We start from the raw sequence: 22,454 nt of genomic DNA on the forward strand, positions 1-22,454 counted from the left end.
TAGTGACGCACATATCCATAGCAAAGACCGAAGTGGGAAAATTTAGTAGGGGTTGGATTTCAATTAGGCACTAACTCAGTGTCATCTCATCTGACAGTAGTGTGCTTTGATACTTGGCTAGAAAATAGCCATAGGAGAATACAAAGAGCTTACTTACGCATACAGTAGCGTTCTATATATTTGATTTCTGGTTGATCTGCTGGTGGCTGTACTTTCTGCAGTGCATGTACTAGCCAATTCTGAGCAATTTGTAGTGAGACTTGCGACCGCTGTGTTCTGCGCTTAGTGACGCACATATCCATAGCAAAGACCGAAGTGGGAAAATTTAGTAGGGGTTGGATTTCAATTAGGCACTAACTCAGTGTCATCTCATCTGACAGTAGTGTGCTTTGATACTTGGCTAGAAAATAGCCATAGGAGAATACAAAGAGCTTACTTACGCATACAGTAGCGTTCTATATATTTGATTTCTGGTTGATCTGCTGGTGGCTGTACTTTCTGCAGTGCATGTACTAGCCAATTCTGAGCAATTTGTAGTGAGACTTGCGACCGCTGTGTTCTGCGCTTAGTGACGCACATATCCATAGCAATGACCGAAGTGGGAAAATTTAGTAGGGGTTGGATTTCAATTAGGCACTAACTCAGTGTCATCTCATCTGACAGTAGTGTGCTTTGATACTTGGCTAGAAAATAGCCATAGGAGAATACAAAGAGCTTACTTACGCATACAGTAGCGTTCTATATATTTGATTTCTGGTTGATCTGCTGGTGGCTGTACTTTCTGCAGTGCATGTACTAGCCAATTCTGAGCAATTTGTAGTGAGACTTGCGACCGCTGTGTTCTGCGCTTAGTGACGCACATATCCATAGCAAAGACCGAAGTGGGAAAATTTAGTAGGGGTTGGATTTCAATTAGGCACTAACTCAGTGTCATCTCATCTGACAGTAGTGTGCTTTGATACTTGGCTAGAAAATAGCCATAGGAGAATACAAAGAGCTTACTTACGCATACAGTAGCGTTCTATATATTTGATTTCTGGTTGATCTGCTGGTGGCTGTACTTTCTGCAGTGCATGTACTAGCCAATTCTGAGCAATTTGTAGTGAGACTTGCGACCGCTGTGTTCTGCGCTTAGTGACGCACATATCCATAGCAAAGACCGAAGTGGGAAAATTTAGTAGGGGTTGGATTTCAATTAGGCACTAACTCAGTGTCATCTCATCTGACAGTAGTGTGCTTTGATACTTGGCTAGAAAATAGCCATAGGAGAATACAAAGAGCTTACTTACGCATACAGTAGCGTTCTATATATTTGATTTCTGGTTGATCTGCTGGTGGCTGTACTTTCTGCAGTGCATGTACTAGCCAATTCTGAGCAATTTGTAGTGAGACTTGCGACCGCTGTGTTCTGCGCTTAGTGACGCACATATCCATAGCAAAGACCGAAGTGGGAAAATTTAGTAGGGGTTGGATTTCAATTAGGCACTAACTCAGTGTCATCTCATCTGACAGTAGTGTGCTTTGATACTTGGCTAGAAAATAGCCATAGGAGAATACAAAGAGCTTACTTACGCATACAGTAGCGTTCTATATATTTGATTTCTGGTTGATCTGCTGGTGGCTGTACTTTCTGCAGTGCATGTACTAGCCAATTCTGAGCAATTTGTAGTGAGACTTGCGACCGCTGTGTTCTGCGCTTAGTGACGCACATATCCATAGCAAAGACCGAAGTGGGAAAATTTAGTAGGGGTTGGATTTCAATTAGGCACTAACTCAGTGTCATCTCATCTGACAGTAGTGTGCTTTGATACTTGGCTAGAAAATAGCCATAGGAGAATACAAAGAGCTTACTTACGCATACAGTAGCGTTCTATATATTTGATTTCTGGTTGATCTGCTGGTGGCTGTACTTTCTGCAGTGCATGTACTAGCCAATTCTGAGCAATTTGTAGTGAGACTTGCGACCGCTGTGTTCTGCGCTTAGTGACGCACATATCCATAGCAAAGACCGAAGTGGGAAAATTTAGTAGGGGTTGGATTTCAATTAGGCACTAACTCAGTGTCATCTCATCTGGCATAGTAGTGTGCTTTGATACTTGGCTAGAAAATAGCCATAGCAATAGGATAGCATTGTTTGGTTTTAAAAACTCAAAAAAAAACAAAAAACACAAAAAAAAAAAAAACACACAAAAAAAAACAAAAAAAAGTAAAAAAAAAAATAAAGTTATAACTCTCATTTTAAAAATGTTTAACCCGAGGGCTAGGGGTAGAGGACGAGGGCGGGGACGTGGGCGTCCAACTACTGCAGGGGTCAGAGGCCGTGGTCCTGGGCGGGGTGAGACACCACCTGCTGATGAGGGAGCAGGGGAACGCCGCAGAGCTACACTCCCTAGGTTCATGTCTGAAGTTACTGGGACTCGTGGTAGAGCACTGTTGAGGCCAGAACAGTGCGAACAGGTGATGTCGTGGATTGCTGACAATGCTTCGAGCAATTTGTCCACCACCAGTCAGTCTTCCACGCAGTCCACCCATGTCACCGAAATCGCCACTCCTCCAGCTCCTGCACCTCAGCCTCCTCCCCCCCAGTCTGCCCCCTCCCAGGAAAATTTGGCATTTGAACCGGCATACTCTGAGGAACTGTTTTCTGGACCCTTCCCACAGTCACAAACCACTTGTCCGGTTGCTGCTGAGCAATTTTCCGATGCCCAGGTTTTCCAACAGTCACAGTCTGTGGGTGATGATGACCTTCTTGACGTAGTGGAAGTGTGTAAAGAGGTGTCCGACGATGAGGAGACACGGTTGTCAGACAGTGGGGAAGTTGTTGTCAGGGCAGGAAGTCCGAGGGGGGAGCAGACTGAGGGATCGGAGGATGATGAGGTGACAGACCCAAGCTGGGTTGAGAGGCCGGGTGAACACAGTGCTTCTGAGACGGAGGAGAGTCCTCGACCAGAACAGGTTGGAAGAGGCAGTGGTGGGGCCAGACGGAGAGGCAGGGCCAGAGCTGGTGCATCAGCGCCAAATGTGTCAACTAGTGAAGCTCCCGTGGCGAGGGCTCCTGCGGCGAGGGCTAGATCTTCAGAAGTCTGGAGGTTCTTTAAGGAAACACCGGATGACCGACGGACTGTGGTGTGCAACATTTGCCAAACCAGGCTCAGCAGGGGTTCCACCACTACTAGCTTAACTACCACCAGTATGCGCAGGCATATGAATGCTAAACACCCCACTCAGTGGCAACAAGCCCGTTCACCTCCGGCCGTGCACACCACTGCTCCTTCCCCTGTGTCAGCTGCTAGTCAGCCCCCTGCCCAGGACCCTGCCACAAAAACCCCATCGTCGCCTCCACGATCCTCCACAGCATCCACCAGCGTTCAGCTCTCCATACCCCAGACGCTGGAGCGGAAACGCAAATATAGTGCAACCCACCCGCACGCCCAAGCCCTTAATGTGCACATCTCCAGATTGCTTAGCCTGGAGATGCTGCCCTATAGGCTAGTAGAGACCGAGGCCTTTCGCAACCTCATGGCGGCGGCCGCCCCTCGGTATTCGGTCCCCAGCCGCCACTACTTTTCCCGATGTGCCGTCCCAGCCCTGCACCAGCACGTGTCAGACAACATCATCCGTGCCCTGACCAACGCCGTTTCTGACAAGGTCCACCTGACCACGGACACGTGGACGAGTGCTGCCGGGCAGGGCCACTATATATCGCTGACGGCACATTGGGTTAACTTGGTGGAGGCTGGGACCGAGCCTGACACTGGGGCTGCTCATATACTGCCGACGCCGAGGATTGCGGGGCCTACCTCGGTCCAGGTGTTTCAGGCCTACTATGCCTCCTCCTCCTCCCACCCCTCCTCCACCTCCTCCTCCGAACTACCATCCGTGGGCACGGCGCCATCAGTCGGTAGCTCTAGGCACAGCAGCAGTGCCGTCGCTAAGCGACAGCAGGCGGTGCTCAAACTGCTGAGCCTAGGCGACAAAAGGCACACCGCCCAAGAGCTATTACAGGGCATCACGGCGCAGACTGATCTGTGGCTGGCACCGCTGAACCTCAAGCCGGGAATGGTTGTGTGTGACAACGGCCGTAACCTGGTGGCGGCTCTGCAACTCGGCAGACTGACACATGTGCCATGCCTGGCCCATGTGTTAAATCTGATAGTTCAGCGTTTCCTCAAGACATACCCCAATCTGTCTGATTTGCTCACGAAGGTGCGCCGCATCTGTGCGCATTTCAGGAAGTCCAGCCCAGATGCTGCCACTCTCAGGGCAGCGCAGCGCCGCCTCCAACTGCCCGCTCACCGACTGTTGTGCAACGTGCCCACGAGGTGGAATTCAACACTGACCATGTTATCCAGAGTTTACCAGCAGCGCAGAGCGATTGTAGACTGCCAGATGTCAACTTCCACCAGAACTGGTAGTCAGGTCAGTCAGCTTCCTCAAGTCTACAATGAGGAGTGGACGTGGATGTCTGATATCTGTCAGGTGCTGAGTAACTTTGAGGAGTCAACACAGATGGTCAGTGGCGATGCCGCCATCATCAGCCTCACCATCCCGCTGCTTGGCCTGTTGAAAAACTCTCTGGTCAGCATGAAGTCGGAAGCTTTGCGCTCGTCACAAGAGACAGGGGAAGAATATTCCCTTGTTGATAGCCAAAGCACCCTCAGGTCTGTTTCTCAGCGCATATCGGAGGAGGTGGAGGTGGAGGAGGATGAGGAGGAAGAGGAGGAGAATGTTGGTGAGACACAAGAGGGGACCATTGTTGAGTCCTTTACTGTTCAGCGTGTATGGGCAGAAGAAGAGGAGTTGGAGGAGTTGGAGGAGGAGGAAATGGACAGTCAGGCCAGTGAGGGGAGTGAATTCTTACGCGTTGGTACTCTGGCGCATATGGCAGATTTCATGCTAGGCTGCCTATCCCGTGACCCTCGCGTTCAAAGAATTTATTCCAGCACCGATTACTGGGTGTTCACTCTCCTGGACCCACGGTACAAGCAAAATCTTTCCACTCTCATCCCTGCAGAGGAAAGGAGTGTGAGAATGCATGAATACCAGCAGGCCCTGGTGCACAAGCTGAAACAGTATTTCCCTTCTGACAGCGCTAGCGGCAGAGTGCGTAGTTCTGCGGGACAAGTAGCGAGGGAGAGTAGGCGAGCAGGCAGCTTGTCCAGCACTGGCAAGGGTACGCTTTACAAGGCTTTTGCCAGCTTTATGTCACCCCAGCAAGACACTGTCACCTGTCCCCAGTCTCGGCAGAGTAGGGCTGATCTTTACAGAAAGATGGTGAGGGAGTACGTAGCTGACCATACCATCGTCCTAAATGATCACACAGCTCCCTACAACTACTGGGTTTCAAAGCTGGACATGTGGCACGAACTGGCGCTGTACGCCTTGGAGGTTCTTGCCTGCCCTGCCGCTAGCGTCTTGTCCGAGCGGGTTTTCAGTGCAGCTGGTGGCATCATCACCGATAAGCGTACACGCCTGTCGACTGACAGCGCTGACAGGCTGACGCTTATTAAAATGAATAAAGGCTGGATTTCTCAGAATTTCCAATCTCCACCAGGTGAAGGAAGCTCAACCTGAATAATTGATCCACTCCTCCTCCTCCTCATTTTCCTCCTTCTCCTCCTCTTTGTACAGTAAAGCAGAGGAAAATGGCTATTTTTTGACAGGGCCCACTGGCTCTTGCTATAGTACTTCATGCATTTAATTTTTCTGGAGGGCCACCTACCCGGTCCTCTGTTTGAAACAATTTTTGTGAGTGCCACATACAGGCACTCAATCTATTCCATTTTACTGCAGGGCCACCTACCTGCTCCTCTGGTTTGAAACATTTTTGGGACTGCCACATACAGGCACTCAATCTATTCCATTTTACTGGAGGGCCACCTACCTGCTCCTCTGGTTTGAAAAATTTTTGGGACTGCCACATACAGGCACTCAATCTATTCCATTTTACTGCAGGGCCACCTACCTGCTCCTCTGGTTTGAAACATTTTTGGGACTGCCACATACAGGCACTCAATCTATTCCATTTTACTGGAGGGCCACCTACCTGCTCCTCTGGTTTGAAAAATTTTTGGGACTGCCACATACAGGCACTCAATCTATTCCATTTTACTGCAGGGCCACCTACCTGCTCCTCTGGTTTGAAACATTTTTGGGACTGCCACATACAGGCACTCAATCTATTCCATTTTACTGCAGGGCCACCTACCTGCTCCTCTGGTTTGAAACATTTTTGGGACTGCCACATACAGGCACTCAATCTATTCCATTTTACTGCAGGGCCACCTACCTGCTCCTCTGGTTTGAAACATTTTTGGGACTGCCACATACAGGCACTCAATCTATTCCATTTTACTGGAGGGCCACCTACCTGCTCCTCTGGTTTGAAAAATTTTTGGGACTGCCACATACAGGCACTCAATCTATTCCATTTTACTGCAGGGCCACCTACCTGCTCCTCTGGTTTGAAACATTTTTGGGACTGCCACATACAGGCACTCAATCTATTCCATTTTACTGGAGGGCCACCTACCTGCTCCTCTGGTTTGAAAAATGTTTGGGACTGCCACATACAGGCACTATCCAAATTAAATTGTCTCCATAGCAGCCTCCACACGTTGTCTCCATTGCTACCTCCAAAAGTCGTCCATATAGCTGCCTCCATACATCGTCCCTTTATCAAACGAGGTGTGTCAGGCAGAAATTTGGGTTGTTTTCATGGATTACACATCAAAGTTGTTAACTTTGTCGCCACCCTGCTGTGTTATCCACAAAATATACTGGCAAACTTTTACCATTTAGGGATATTATTTCAGCGCTTCTTGCGCATCTGTTTACATTCCCCTCACCCGCCATATCCTAAACTTATAAGAACGCTACTACACTTGATCTTATACAAAAGGTTCTTAGAAGTGCTGTTTGGGGAGTAGCCTAGAGACAGGGGCTTGAATTGGCGAAAGCTCGCCTGGCAGCGGAGCGCCAGCTCCATGCGCATCATGCGCTTCTTGCGCATCTGTTTACATTCCCCTCACCCGCCATATCCCAAACTTATAAGAACGCTACTACACTTAACTTGGTGCAGGCTGGGACCGAGTCTGACCCTGGGGCTGGTCATATACTGCCGACGCAGAGAATTGCGGGGCCTACCTCGGTCCAGGTCTCAAAGGCCTACTATACCTCCTCCCACCCCTCCTCCACCTCCTCCTCCTCCGAATTACCATCCGTGGGCATGGCGCCATCAGTCGGTAGCTCTAGGCACAGCAGCAGTGCCGTCGCTAAGCGACAGCAGGCGGTGCTGAAACTGCTGAGCCTAGGCGATAAAAGACACACCGCCCAAAAGCTATTACAGGGCATTCCACATCAAAGTTGTTAACTTTGTCGCCACCCTGCTGTGTAATCCACAAAATATACTTGCAAACTTTTACCATTTAGGGATATTATTTCAGCGCTTCTTGCGCATCTGTTTACATTCCCCTCACCCGCCATATCCTAAACTTATAAGAACGCTACTACACTTGATCTTATACAAAAGGTTCTTAGAAGTGCTGTTTGGGGAGTAGCCTAGAGACAGGGGCTTGGATTGGCAAAAGCTCGCCTGGCTGCAGAGCGCCAGCTCCATCCCAAGATCCAACTAACATAGTTGCAGCACCTTTAATCTACTACTAGTTCACTGCCTCCATAATAATAATAATAATAATAATCTTTATTTATATAGCGTCATCATATTCTGTAGCGCTTTACAAATCATAGGAAACAAATACAAATGTAATGTAACAGAGCACAACATTTGTATGGAACAACAGGAGTGAGGTCCCTGCTCGCCAGAGCTTACGGTTTATGAAGATGATGGGGTAACACGAGGTAAAAGAATATTTAATGGTCAAGCCATTCTTCTTAGGGAATAGAAAAAAATATAATAAATGGAATTGCTGTCGCTTGAACCACTCAGCCGTCATCTTATATACCAGGTCCAGGGTGAATGGGACTGCAGAGAAGTCTGGTGCCTGTTGGTTGCTGGATAACAGATGGGAGGACGACACAGGACGGGTTAGTAGAAGAGTTAAAACTTCATGCAGTTAATGAGTGTTATAGGCTTGCCTAAAGAAATGGGTTTTAAGAGCACGTTTGAAACTTTGGAGGTTAGGTATTAGTCTGATAGTCCAGGGCAGAGCATTCCATAGAATTGGTGCAGCTCTAGAGAAGTCTTGGAGACGCGAGTGGGAGGTCCGCACTAGGGTAGAGGTTAATCTAAGATCACTGGCGGATCTAAGAGCACGGGTTGGGCGATAGACTGAGATAAGAGAGGAGAGGTAGGGGGGTGCAGCATTATACAGAGCTTTATGGATGAGGGTTATTATTATTTTAAACTGTATTCGAAAGGAGACTGGCAGCCAGTGCAGCGACTGGCATGAACTGTAAGCATACATGGTCCCCTTATCAAACGAGCTGTGTCAGGCAGAATTTTGGGTTGTTTTCATGGCTTCCATGTTAACTTTGTCGCCACCCTGCTGTGTAATCCACAAAATATACTGGCAAACTTTTATCATGTACCGATATTATTTGAGCGCTTCTTGCTCACCTCCTTTGGTTCCTCTCTGACACCCATTGGTTTGAAGCCTGAGTCCAATTAGGGTATGTCGCCATGCCACTCTCTAGCCTGCTGCCGCTGCCTCTGCCTCTGCATGCCGTCCCCTATAGTGTCAGGGTCAATTATTGGATGTTTTACATGCTATCTAGCTTCATTCTGTCACTCTGTCATGGCCATGCTGTTGCCCATAATTTCGGCATAATGGTGCGATTAAGCAGCCTCAGAGGCATCCATGCATGCTGCCCCTGCTGTTTCCTGTCCATTTCCGTGGTGTTTCCATCCTTTTCTGAGGTTCCCAGGTGTTTGGCCAAGCTTCCCTGTGCAGAGCCTTGGTCCCCTTGAAAAATGCTCGAGTCTCCCATTGACTTCAATGGGGTTCGTTATTCGAGACGAGCACTCGAGCATCGGGAAAAGTTCGTCTCGAATAACGAGTACCCGAGCATTTTAGTGTTCGCTCATCTCTAGTGATAAACTGTAAATAGAGTCTGCAGCTCCTGTCTACAATGTATCTAATGTATCTATTATACGTTCTAGTGTCTGGCTGAGCTCTGCTGCTAGAAATGAGCTGTTCTGCAAAAGGGCTCAGTGCTTTCTTCTCAGATAACGCCACCTTCGGGCTGGAGTGTTTTTGCGCCTAAATGAAAATGTTGCAAGTGATGAATATCATTAGACGCAGCAAAACATCTGGATTGGTAAGATAGATGAGGGAAAGCTGCTTATTTTTGCTGCGCGGCTAGTTTGGCGTTTAGTCGCAAAAATGGCGCAAAAACGGTGCGCCTGAATGAAAAGGCGCAAGAACAACAGAAAAAACGAGTGATACATGTGGCCCAAAGTTTAATAGCTGCTAAGTTTATGAACAACAGACTCTTCATGACACACATGAGGCTTGATACCAGCAAATTTAATCCCCCCCTATGATCTAATTTTATCTCTACAATGGGCTTAAGATTCCCACAGCCTCTGTGAATGTACAGATACAGGTGCATGGATAGAGTAGTGCATATGTCTGAAGACTTAACACAAGAGCACAATAGAAAACCTGTGGATTGCCTGATACTGTTTAAAAAGCACCTGTCATCTGTAAAAACGGCACTAGGAACTGCTTACTAAACTAAAAAATGCAGCAGAACCCTCCGATAACACTAGCAGACACTGCCGCAATGTACAATAGAAACGTCGGACTGCACTGGAAGCGGTCGGGCGTATTCATGAGGGAATGTTCAAAGTTGCTGCTTCTCCCCCAGACTGCCCCTCCCACTCCATAGGCCTCATGAAGCTTGACAGTCACCGCCCTTAAACCTGTCCCTTTATGAATACGCCTAATCGCTTACAATGCGGTGTGGCGTTTCTGTACAGCGTGGCAGTGTCTGCTACCGTTATCGGAGGGTTCCGAAAACACTAGCAGTGTAATACTGTTGCATCTGTTGTAGCTGTTTACTTTAGTAAGCAACTCCTAATGCCGTTTTTACAGGTGATAGGTCCTCTTTAAAGGACATCTATCACCAGGATGAAGGTTTGTAAACCAAGTACACTTACATGCAGTTAAGTGCCCCCTATATCAGGATCTGCTCTTCTTTTAGCTTTTTATGCCCTTGTTTTTACGAAAAAAAGGTTGTAAAAATGATACAAATGTTTAATACAATTTTGAAACCTTTTTTTTCATAAAAACAATGGCTTAAGAAGCTAAAAGAAGGGCAAATCCTGCTGGAGGTGGGCACACACCAGCATGTAAGTTTACTTGGTTTACAAACCTTCATCCTGGTGGTAGATTTCCTTTAAGCCCTTCCCGATGCGCACCGGGTGAGGATGCATGGAAAGGGCTCACAAGCTAAAAATTCAAATCACTGTGTTTAACCCCGTAACAGAAAATAGCGCCCAAAGTAGAAAATGGCACTTTTTTGCCATTTTGAAAATATAAAAAAATAAATAAAAAGTGAATAAAAGGTCATACAGTCCTTAAAAATGGTAGCATTGAAAACATCATCAAAAGTTGCAAAAAATTACCAACATCAGCAGCTCCGTACACCGAAGAATTAAAAACTTGTTAGTTGCAGAGTATGGCAACGTTAAAAAAATTAAAAAAATGTACAGGAGGTTTTAATTTCTGTAAATATATGACAACATTATAGAACCTATACAAATTTGGTATAGTTTTTTCACCATTTTCACCATTTTCAGGAATTTTTTTACCGCTTCCTAGTACACGGCATGGAATATTAAATGCCGTCACTATGAAGTGTAATTTGTTACGCAGAAAACAAGCCCTCACAGAGCTCTGTACGTGTAAAAATGGAAATAAAAAAACAAAAAAGGGCCAGGTCGTTAAGGGGTTAAAGAAAGAAGCCATTTATTTTATAATCCTGTCAAAGCTCCTTGATACCAAAAACCTATGTTCAGAATTGTATGCACTTTTCCATAGTGTATCCATATTGATCATAAAAATACTACTTTATAACATATGGCTCATTGGGTCATTGCGTAACCTGACCTGTTAATATGATACACTATACTTGTAGGCTGAAAGTAATTTGTGTATTGGTGCTTTTCAGTTTTTACATGTCACATCTAATTCAACTCAGAAATATATTTCTCTTCAGCTGAAAGAAAAATCAGTTGGAGCATGAAATCATGAGCACATGAAGCCCATAGCCTATACATGTCTACAGGTATATGCTAGAATCCACAAGACATCAGCATTGAGTTGTCCGAGTCATTGTGATTTCCTTCAAATAGCAATTGTCATTAGTGTACATTTAACTTGACACATGTGTAAGACTGGAATGTGTGCATTCCTAGAATTCATCATAGTTAGTTACAGATGTAGCCTCATTCACCTTTACTGGAACTGCGTGAAAACGAAAAGGCAGCTGCTTCCCCCGCCGCCCCCTTCTGCTGACTTCCCTGTCCCCAAAGAGATCCTCCAGAGCAAAGGGAAAAGGGATAGGCTTCCATTTTAGGTGCTATACTAATGTATTTCACATGTGTCCACTATACAAAACTAGCACAAACATTACCAAGTCACATGCTGGGTGGTTTCAAACACTGCAATGTTGACATAAGGAAAGAAGAAAAAACACAAGATTTCAATACAAGACTCAAAAATCTAACATTACTTATTCAGTAAATGATTCTAAATACACAAACAATGAAGTTTATAAAATTAGAATTATTCCACAGACTCCCTTCGGACTCATCTACTTCCCAGACAGTAAAGTAGTGGAGGATACAGGAGTGCTAGAGACCACATGCAGACTCTGTGAGATTGACATTTAACATTTCTCACTAGCTCTGTTTCTTTGGTCCTTTTCCCGATTGCTTTGATGTTACAAAACTAACAAAATGTGTTCTCAAGTCAGTCTTCCTTGAGGATTTTATGTTCTACTTTAGGTCCCTTTGTTGTAGTTGTCACATAGAGAAGGTAATTTAACATGTCTTGTATGCCAATTTATTGTTCCATTACCAACATTTTTGAGCAAAGAGGGCAGGGGTGTGAACTATAGTCTATGCCATAGACTATATCTGAAATATGTATTTGGCAAGCTGGGAACTGGCGGGGGAGGAGGGGCGTTAAGACTGGAATTAAATTGTGAAGGTGCTTTTTTGTGAGGGAATTTTAATCTAGACACAACAGCTCATCTATGCATTTGCATATATCTGAGCATGTTGAAGCGCTGTCAGCCCAGAGCAAGCTGTCCTTGGTGGGAGGGGTCTTCTCCTCCTCTACATCTTCTCAGCAATGATCTATTGATGCCTATGAGCTGCTTCAGGGGTCATCCTTCCCTAAGGAAATCTCATCTTCCTCCTCCAAAAGTGTCCCGTGCTGGACGGTGCAGTAAGTGACCCCTGGTCCAGCAATCCACCTTGCAAGTGTTGTGTAGACTGGCCAGACACCTGTTCCCTTTCTTCTTCATCCTGTGCTACCATTACATCCACCATCAAGGCCAGAATAGCCAGGGATGGTGGGATGGTAGCTCTAACAATGGCATCCTCAGCTATAAGCATATTGGCAGCATATTGGAAGCAGTGCAGCATTGGAAAAAATGTCCCTTATGGCAGCCCAGTCGTTAGTGGAGAAGTGCTGTTGGTTACTTCTTTGACTCAACCGGGTGCTCTGGAAATGGAATTCAACAATTGCCTCCTGATGCTCACACACCCTTTCCCATCTAGTTGGTACATTACATATTAGGGGAATGGGGTGGGCAGTCCAAAGTTCCTCTGTAGTGCATACAGACAAGCAGCAACAAGTTGTGAAACCCCAAAATGTGAACACATGCCATTCACTATAAGAAGCAGCTCTAGCAGGTCTGTTTAGTTGGCCAGGAACCTTTGCACCACCACCATATGTGCAAAGGAAAGAACATGCGTCAACCTGGCTTGGCCCAAAGCTGCTACAAGGCTTCGACTGTTGGGTCAGACAGGCTGAATTGCCTCTATCTGCTGTATTGTTTTATATATATATATATATATATATATATATATATATATATATATATATACATCCTGTGGATATCCTGTGCATGGAAAAGGGTGGGAGAATGCAATATTTTTTTTACATATATATATCAATAATGTAGATGATTAATAGTAACCCTTGTATCTACCTTATTGGAGAACAATGTTTCTTTCTTATTTTTTCCCGCAATTGGCAGTTTATCTTTATCAGCTTTATTTTTCATACATGGACAGCTGGGAGATTAGGAGTGGTTGTTAACATTTCTTGTGTCTTAACTCCTTACAGACAGTCACTAGACTTCCAGATCTCCTTTCAGAACTGCATTCCTAATGAAATATTATCCAGGTCTTTAATGAGTTAATGGCTAGCCTTATTTCCTTATCTGCCTTTGGTGTAGTGGTCTCAAAACTGCTTCAGAAAAACTACTTACTACTTGAGAAAGGAGGAGCAAAAACAGGAAAGATAATCTTTTATAATAGTAATGTATATTACAAGATTTTTATCACTTGTGTTATTATTTTTGAGGTTTAGTTAAGTATTAAAACATTACAAAAATAAGATGATTTTGGAATTGCTGTAAATGCACTGGTCCACTAAAGGTTATTTGTTACTTTCTCTGTATTAAAATTAGTAATGTAAATACATTGTAATGAGAGTTACATAAAATTATGCCTTTAGTAAGTACTATATTATATTTATATGGAACTGGAAGAACAAAAAGTTATGGTTTCTAAAAGATTTAGAGTAAAAAAAAAATAAAATGCAAAAACAGTTGTCTGCCTAAGGATTTCTTGTTGGCCAACCATTCATTTCTCCTTTTCTACGATTATTGTTTGGATATTTAAAACATGGTGGTATTAATCCTCCCCCTCCCATGTCCCAATGCTATTTTTATACTTTTATACCTCTAATATTGTAAATATGCCAACAAGGGAAGACTGAATACAAACTGTATAGAAAGGACTAAAACTGGAAACTCCTTCAAGCAACTAGCATGAACCAAAAACACAAAAAACATTGCACATAAATTACGCTAGATAGAATGCACGTTTTCTACAATGGTTATGGACACAATATTAAATACGTACTAGAGGGGTAAACATTTCATATCTTATGATCTTTCTTGTTTTATAGATACAAACATAGGCCAGCGTGCCAAAGATTTTATGTGCATGTTAAAGCGCAAGACATCATAACAGACCCAAATCCATAAAGCATCTCAGACAACCTCTGCAACTCATCATTTCACACTTTACATATGTATTGGATAATTATGCTGTGAATTACATTTTTCATGCTTTTAGATGATAAATAATAAGAAACATAACTCTGAAGAAACTTTATGTAGAATTCGAGTTATTTTATGTTGTTGTCATTTTGTTTTTACCAAGGTATTAAGATGGTAACATTTGGCTAATACCTTGAACGAGTTCTGTCAATGGAGCCATATGACTCTGCACATGTCTATACAGTTGGTGAAGTGACTTCCATGTATTTATTTTTATTCAGGGATCTGAACCAAGTCTCTTGTGTCCAGAAAAATCTATGTAAGCATATATATTAAAGTTAGAGTAATGAGAGCTCTAGCTAAATAAATCATTTTTGTAAAACAATAGCACTACTTTTTCTCTGTAGATTGTTCAGGTTGCCCTTTTCACAATCTGTCATTTACTTAGTATTTAGTCATTTACTCAGAATTTAGAGTATGATATATTGAGTAAACCAATGTGCTCATATTGTGGTGCTAGAAGTCACCATAAATGATGTATGATAAACTAAACAGGGTATTGAAAGCTATTTTACTAATGGGTTAGAAACTATGGCATAAAGCACTTTTTTATGCACCACATTAAAAGTATATTTGTCATTTATTATTTTTGTGTTACCTGTAGCTGATTTGTTACAAGTACTTGAACTTAATCTTAGTTTATCTTTTCCTCTTGCAATAAGATTACAGTAAATTACTCTTAGACATGGTATGGTGCTTTGCATTTGTAAATCACATGTTGGTTAAAGGAAATCTACGATTTGATTTCAAGCATTGTGAACCAAACATTCCTTGACAATGCTGTAGCTACACTAATGCATGCACATATCTTTTTAAATCCCTGATTAGTGGTTTTGCTGAAAAAATTATTATAACATTTAGCATCTTGGGAAAGATGGATTGCATTCAGCCTGGCTTTCATAAACACATTACATGGAGCCTCCTGAGCGGTTCTGACAAGACTAATCAACCTGAGCTGATTCACTTATACACAGCAGCTGGGGTTGATGGTGCAGCGATTGATTATTTCTGCCTGTCAGGCACAACACAGTGATTACATCATTTTCTGGAGCAGCGCATAACTTATGTAAGAGGAGAAGCACCGGAGCCAGGCACAGAAGCGACAGATCCTCATTTTCATAATTTTATAATAGTATTTTCAGCAAAACCATTCAGCTCAGGGATTTAACAGGATATTTTTCTGCATCAATGTAGCTACAGCATTCTCAAGGTATGTTTTTTTCATAATGCATCAAATTGAATGGTAAATTTTCTTTAAGCATGTATGGATCAAGCTCAATGTCCTGCCTCATACACATGCAGATCAGTGCTGCATAGCAGTGGCGTAATTAGAAGCTGATAGGCCCCAGTGCAAAGTCTGTGCCAGGCCTCAACTATAATGTGTGGGTTTATATGAATAGTTTTCTCATATGGGAAAGAGACAACATGAGGGCCCCCTAAACCTCTTGGGCCCTGGTGTGACCGCAACCTCTGCACCCCTGCTGCATTGGCACCATCATCTTGGATCCAGCAAGCACACCCACTGATATCCTCTTGGGTATCAGCCAGTTGCTATGACAGCCAGGACCCTAACCAAGGGTTCCATGGCAGGATCTGTAAAAGGTCTAGTGAGTTTTCAATATACAGTAATACTGTAGTTTTGCAGTACATTGTATAAGTTATGAGACCACCTAGACTACAAATACACTAAGAGAGTCTAGAAATACAGTAAAAAAAAATTACAAAAAGTAAAAAATAAAATTAAAAAACAAACAAATATAAACATGTTCAATATCACCACATCCAAAAATACCTGAGCTATCAAAATGTTTATTCCCTGCAGGGAACCCAGTAGAGGAAATTAGCACCCAAATGGCAAAATCGAAATAAAAAAATGGGAATCGTGAAATCACTTTTTAATGCCAAAAATCCCAATTTGAACTTTAACCCCTTAAGGACGTAACCAGTTTATAGCTTAAGGCTCTGCCCCATTTGTATGGTTATAACTGGTTACACTGTTATGAGACTGATTTTTCCTCACACGTTGTACTTCATTTAGTGGTAAACTTTGTCTAATAGGTTTTGCACTTATTTATAAGGATCTTACAATCACTGCCTGAGGACATTTATAGAATTGTTTCCCCTAAATCCCTTCCTCATTCAATCCCTTCCCTTCCCTTCCTTGGTTGAACTTGATGGACAAGTGTCTTTTTTCAACCGTATAAACTATGAAACATTCCTGGGGTCCTGATCAGATCTCAAGGCTGCAATGACAGTGATTGGCACCCCCGAGTGGTGAGGGGGAGAAGCCAACATTGGGGAGAGACCCCTGTCAGACAAGTTAATTAACATACATTAACTTCAATAACATGAAGATTAAAGTAAATTTTCAATCAAACTACAGTAGCAGAGCTCATAATAAACTTCAAGTTGTATTTACACTACTGTGAGCCATCTGGCAGCATTAAGGGTGAATACAGCTATAAACCAGTGGTGGATTTCCTTCAAGTAGGGGATTTTAAACAGTTCTTTTAAGACAGGGGTGCACGACCTGTATCAGTATGAGGGCTGCATTGTCAACTTCAAGGGGCTGCACTAGTAACTAGAACCCTAGATGCGCCTACAATCTTAGTACAACACTGAATGCCAACCCAGAAACAACTACTACATAATACTGCATTTGTACAATAACTAATGGACCCCAGAGCAGACTACAAATACAGGGCACAAACCAGACAATAAAAACGATTATGGAAATTGTCGGACACAGATAATAAAAATGGAGACCCATGCCCCTAGAGCAGGCACAATTAATACTGGAGACTCCATATCAGACATATAATAATTGAGATCCAGAGAGCAGGCTATAATACTGGAAACTTCACTAGAGCAGGCACTTATTATACTGAAGACCCCACTGCAGACATGCTTGTAATAATGGAGACCCCCAGAACAGACTATAATACTGGAGACCCCAGTGCAGGCTATATTATTGGATAATATATAAGTCTGGTCCAACCTCCTCACATAGGTAGCACCTTTTCCCTGGTCTCACATTGCAAGACCCCCATTCCCCCAGGTCTGCTACCCCATCCTCACACAGTTACTGCATACGTTTTATTGCGGTTTTGCTGCGTCCCTCAGGGCTCTGCTATGCCTCATGTCAGAAAGGCCCCACTGTTGTACTGGGATGTGAGGGCAGCAGGTTGCGGGCCACAACCTGAGGCTCTGCAGACCACATGCAGTCTATAGGCCATGGCTTGCACACCCCTGCTTTAGGAGAATAGCTCAACCACTTTTATGGACCTTAGGTCCCTCCTGGCTGTTGATTACACAACTTCTTGGCGACCTAGAATCCTGGTATCCCCTCCCCACCTTTTCATCATCTTCTTGGTCCTGTGTGATCTTTGTTCTCATTTAACTTGTTTTATTCTTTCCCTGAAAATTCGTAATAAATTTTGATTTAACATAAAACAGTTCCTTTAAAGCAAATGTTTAAATAACTTCAGATATTTCCTAGGATCTTGTGTTACTTCATAAAAGGGTTTGTGTAACTCTGGTTGATTTTTCCATTTATGATCAATTTAAAGATAAAGAGCTCAAAAAGAAGAAAACAGAACATTATTGGTTCTGATGATCCAATACTCTGACTTTAAACAGATATACCAGCAGTATTACATTAGGCCTGTCACTTTAAATGTTTTCTTAATTTAATTTCTGTCGTACTATTGTTAGATGTATTTCTCTGTTGGATAACTAGCTGATATATAGCAGTTGTGTGCTCCTATGTCAGTGATAGTCTTGAAGTTGAGTTGGGGGGTTCTTCATACACATGTTACTTAAATCATGGGGGACACAATTAGCGCAAAATCATAAATAGATCCACATTGAGATAAAAAAGACATATGTGCTTGGTGACCTGTTCAAAATATAAGGGCTAACCATAATATCTAACAGTAGATATTTGTTTTTTTATATTCACAGTACCGTATTTTTCAAACTATAAGGCGCACAAAAAAACCTATGATTTTCGTAGAAATCTAAAGTGCGCCTTATATATGAAATGGGAAGAGCGAACCACTGGACTTCTTCATCTGCCACCTAACCCAGTATCATCTCCCTGTCTGACTGCTCACGTCTTCTCCCTGTGTCCTTGCTGCTGCTTGGGGAGGATAGTGCCGAATACGATCTGCAGCTATTCAGGGTGTCGCTCATATTCTCCTCCGTCCTGGCTGCTCTCTGTGACCTTGCCGCTCGTGTGTGCAGGTGATCGGCGCCATCTTGGCTCGGCTCTCAATAGAAGTCCGTGAGTTTGCGGGGGCCTGGGGCATTCTTTCTTTGTCTTCGTCATGTCCCCTGTAATAGGTATGCACTCGGGGTGCTGACAGTCGCCGGATCACTGCTGTGGAGAGTCGCTTTACCAGAGCTGGTGGGGAGCTGGATGCGACCTCTCCGCTCGGCATCCAAACCACGCCCCCGGGCCCCCTTCTACCGCAATCAGCCGCCTGCGCCTTATAATCCGGTGCGCTTTATGTATGCACCTAGACTTCTTAGCTGGCCTTTTTTCTTAATGTGCCTTATAGTCCGGTGTGCCTTATCACCGGTATATAGATCAGTTCATGGTCATGTAAAATGTACTGCCAATAAAAAAAATAATGTCTTTGTGAAACATCTCATCTTATGGCCTATTGCCTACAAGTGTGTTTGATGCGTCAAACTTGCATGGTAAGCTTGCCGGAACGTCCAGTCCAAACGCTCATAAAGCAGAACTGAACAGTGGTGTTGAGCTCAGTTACGGCTTATGAGCGTTCAGGCGGGACATTCTAGCAGGCAACCAATGCAAGTCTTCTGCATCAAACTCACCTGTGGGCAATAGGCCTGAATCTCAGGTATTTGTGCTGTGGACCTCTCTTTTCACCAAACTAACAGCAATATTTTAGCATTTTCTCCATTTTCACTATCACTACCAGTTTGCTAGCCCATACAACACTCCTCTACACATAGCCGGAAACAGTTCCTATGCGGCTGTGATCACAGTCAGCGCTAGTCAAGGTATTCTATTTATTTATGTGTGAGCATATTCTGTACAGGTTTTTAAAGATTCTTCTTAAGTTGAAATTGTATGTAAGTGGGAAATTGTAGCTCCATAAAAAAATACATTTTTGTCCTGATGGGTTTTCAAAAATTTTTGGCTGTCATTCTCTAACACATTCTCTAATTAACTGTCATTAACAAAAATACATATTTTATTCAGCATAGTACATAAAGGAGCAATCACTTTGTAGGATTGGTATAAACATATACAATTTTCCAGTGTGGGTCGCAGACCCCAGAATTTCACAGATATAAATCCAACCTGTCTTTATCAGTCCTCGTGTTTACAATTTTGGTTGTCTCTGGATACGACCGTAAATCTTCTGACTGTGATCAAATTCTTTTATCTGTGCACTGCAGTGCTCTCTGACTGCTACCCCTCCCCCACTGCACTACAAGATCAGCTCAGACACAGGTACTACCTGCCAGCAAGCAGCGTGCATCGACTAAGGCCCCTTCCACACTTGTGTTGCAGATCACATCAGAGTTTGATCAGGGTACGATCAGGGTTTGGTCAGTGAAAAACGCGCATTTTGCATCAGAGTGCAATCAGTTTTCAGTCAGAGTTTGTCCAGTGTCTCAGTTTTTCATGCACATTTTCAATGCAATTTCAATGCGTTTTTCATGCGCAGGTAATGCGCGTGAAAGAACTCAGGACTGAGCTTTATCTTTTCTGTGGCAATTGATGCGTGAAAAACGCATTGCACTTGCATTGGACTTGCATGTGTCTCAGAGTGCAATGCGTTTTTGATGCATCTCCATAGACTTGTATGGTGCGTTTTGCATTTTCAAAAAATGCAAGTGTAAAAAGAACCATTGATTACAATGGTTCAGAGCGCAATGCAAGGTCTGCGCGTCAAAAGCACGCGCAGAAAACGTGCGTGAAAAACGCAAGTGTGAAAGGGGCCTTACTCTACAAGCTACAGACAGATAAGGTCTTTATAACAGGGCCGACTGTGTGTTTTATAGATACGGTAAGAGTGTCATTGTATCTTATTTTTTTTTTCTTTGGTGTTGGTATATTTGAGATTTTGGCAGGTCCTTTTTGCGCCTTATGTATAATCATGTCTTTTTTGTTGTGATACATCTTTAGTTTTTCCTATCCTGGCAGGTGGAAATTTTGGCCTTTTTTTTTAGACTTTTTTTTTTAAATTTCTCAAATCCACATAGACACAAGCCATATCAGGGGGATATGTACAAGAGAGGACACTACTGTAAATTTTGGATTTGACTCCATGGCCTGCATTTTTAAGTGGTATAGTCACACCCCAGGGAGATTACCCCATATGAGGCTGCGGTCACACTTGGTATCTACATTACGTTTTCAAACGCATCACAACAGCTGAGAAGGGGAGATTTGCCTTATTACATTGCTGTGAACATGGCATTTACAAAATACATATGTTAACAAGATGTTTACACATATGTTAACATAGTGTAAAATGCGGTTATACATATGTGTTAACATTGCATTAATTCATGCGTTTGGTAAACAAGATGTTGACAGTAATGTAATTAGGCAACCCTGCTCAACTGTTGTGATGTGTTTTGAAAACGTATGTGTTAACTCAACGTGTGACCTCACCCTTAGAAGTAACCAATATATTTCAATAAAATATGAATGCAAAAATGTATGAATTAAAAAAAAACCTAACTTTCAATGCCCAACAGGTTTATGTGCAAAATTTTAAACATTGAAAGCATGTGAAATAAGTCACAAAAATTGGTGACAGTGACTGATTTGGCAAGCTCTGTGCAGCGCTGCGTGATCTGTGTGCGCAAAATTCACAGTGAAAAGTTGCAAAAGTTGCAAAAACAACAAAAAAATAGACAAACTACCAGAAATAAAGATAAATATCCCCCATTGTGTGTTATATGCATTTCATGGATCTCATCATTTCTAATCTCTGATCTGTCTCATCTAACTTTTTCTATGTCAAATACTAGTAGAATGTTCAGAAGCTCAATGAATTTGTAGATAAACGCTGTACCCTGATAATCTAACCACAGCATCTTACAGCACAGAGGGATCATGAAGTGTCTACTTAGGGAGTCCCGGCTCAGACTCTGGAATCTTACACTGACCATCACTGAGTGATAGGAGCCAAAGCTGCAAAACAACTGAGTAAAATTCTAAAGTAAGTGGGTTAAAAAATTATCTTTATTGTGTAAACATCACTAGGAGAATAAGATTTGAGAACTTTCTTTGACCCCATTTCTGTTCCACTATATTCCACATGACCCAAAAAAAATAAACCATGAAAAAGCAAGTAATATAATTCTATAAAACACATATGCAGCATTTTGATTGATTGTTATATATTAATCATGTGTTATATAGTATATGATGTAAATTGCAGCTAGATTTCTTAAAGCTGACTTTCTCACGTACAGGAGGTATGCCACTATAATTTTATTCTCCAAACACTGCAGTGATTCCTAGGTGCGTAGTTAATTTCGATGGAATCTAGCTATATTATGTATGATGGAAAATATGTGTAAAAACGTGTACTAAATCAAATTATTGCAGCGTTGCACATGCCTGAATGTAGGACTATATTGACCTCTCTTTTAGAAGCACAAATATAAATTGTAATACACAAATTCAAAAAGAATTTAAAAAGTCCTCTCCAGGTTTTTCTCTGGGCACCCCTATTTATAAGCCATACTAGATAGTATACCGGTAATAGATAATTACATTTGGTTTACTTAATCCTTATCCTAATCTCTCAAATGCACGGTTTCTGATATGGCTCAAGGCAATTATTTTTTAATATATCAATGCATGCTGTGGTTCCCCTCACCCCAATGCACGTTTCGCTACCACTTCTTCAGGAGGGGTAAATTAGTAAAATTAGTAAAATTAATAATATTCATTGTAGTACTACTAGTAGTAAGTTTCAATTTTATGTCTTTGATTTAGAAAGAAATAGAGGGTACAATACACTGACAGATTTATCTGATTCCAATAGCATTCAACAAATCAAAGTTACTTAGATGATAGTATGATGCAAGTACTCCCTTCTTGATCACTGTGTTCAGTGTGTTGGATT

At 42.8% G+C, this 22,454-nt stretch overlaps 1 protein-coding gene across 11 annotated transcripts in view; it reads left to right on the top strand.

Annotated features, from left to right (window-relative positions):
* NDP (norrin cystine knot growth factor NDP) overlaps nt 1-22,454 on the top strand; it is a 75,389-nt gene that overhangs the window by 18,445 nt on the left and 34,490 nt on the right. For 4 of the 11 annotated variants that reach the window (XM_072133147.1, XM_072133148.1, XM_072133141.1 and 1 more), the window contains one exon: nt 21,412-21,539. The exons of 5 other annotated variants lie outside the window; for them this stretch is intronic. The gene's annotated coding sequence lies outside the window, so the exon portion shown is untranslated. The remainder of the gene's footprint in view (nt 1-21,411; nt 21,540-22,454) is intronic. 2 more of the 11 variants (XM_072133149.1, XM_072133142.1) reach the window with 1 other exon arrangement.

This window comes from Engystomops pustulosus, chromosome 2 (genome assembly GCF_040894005.1).
Source record: "Engystomops pustulosus chromosome 2, aEngPut4.maternal, whole genome shotgun sequence".
Lineage (NCBI taxonomy): Eukaryota > Metazoa > Chordata > Amphibia > Anura > Leptodactylidae > Engystomops > Engystomops pustulosus.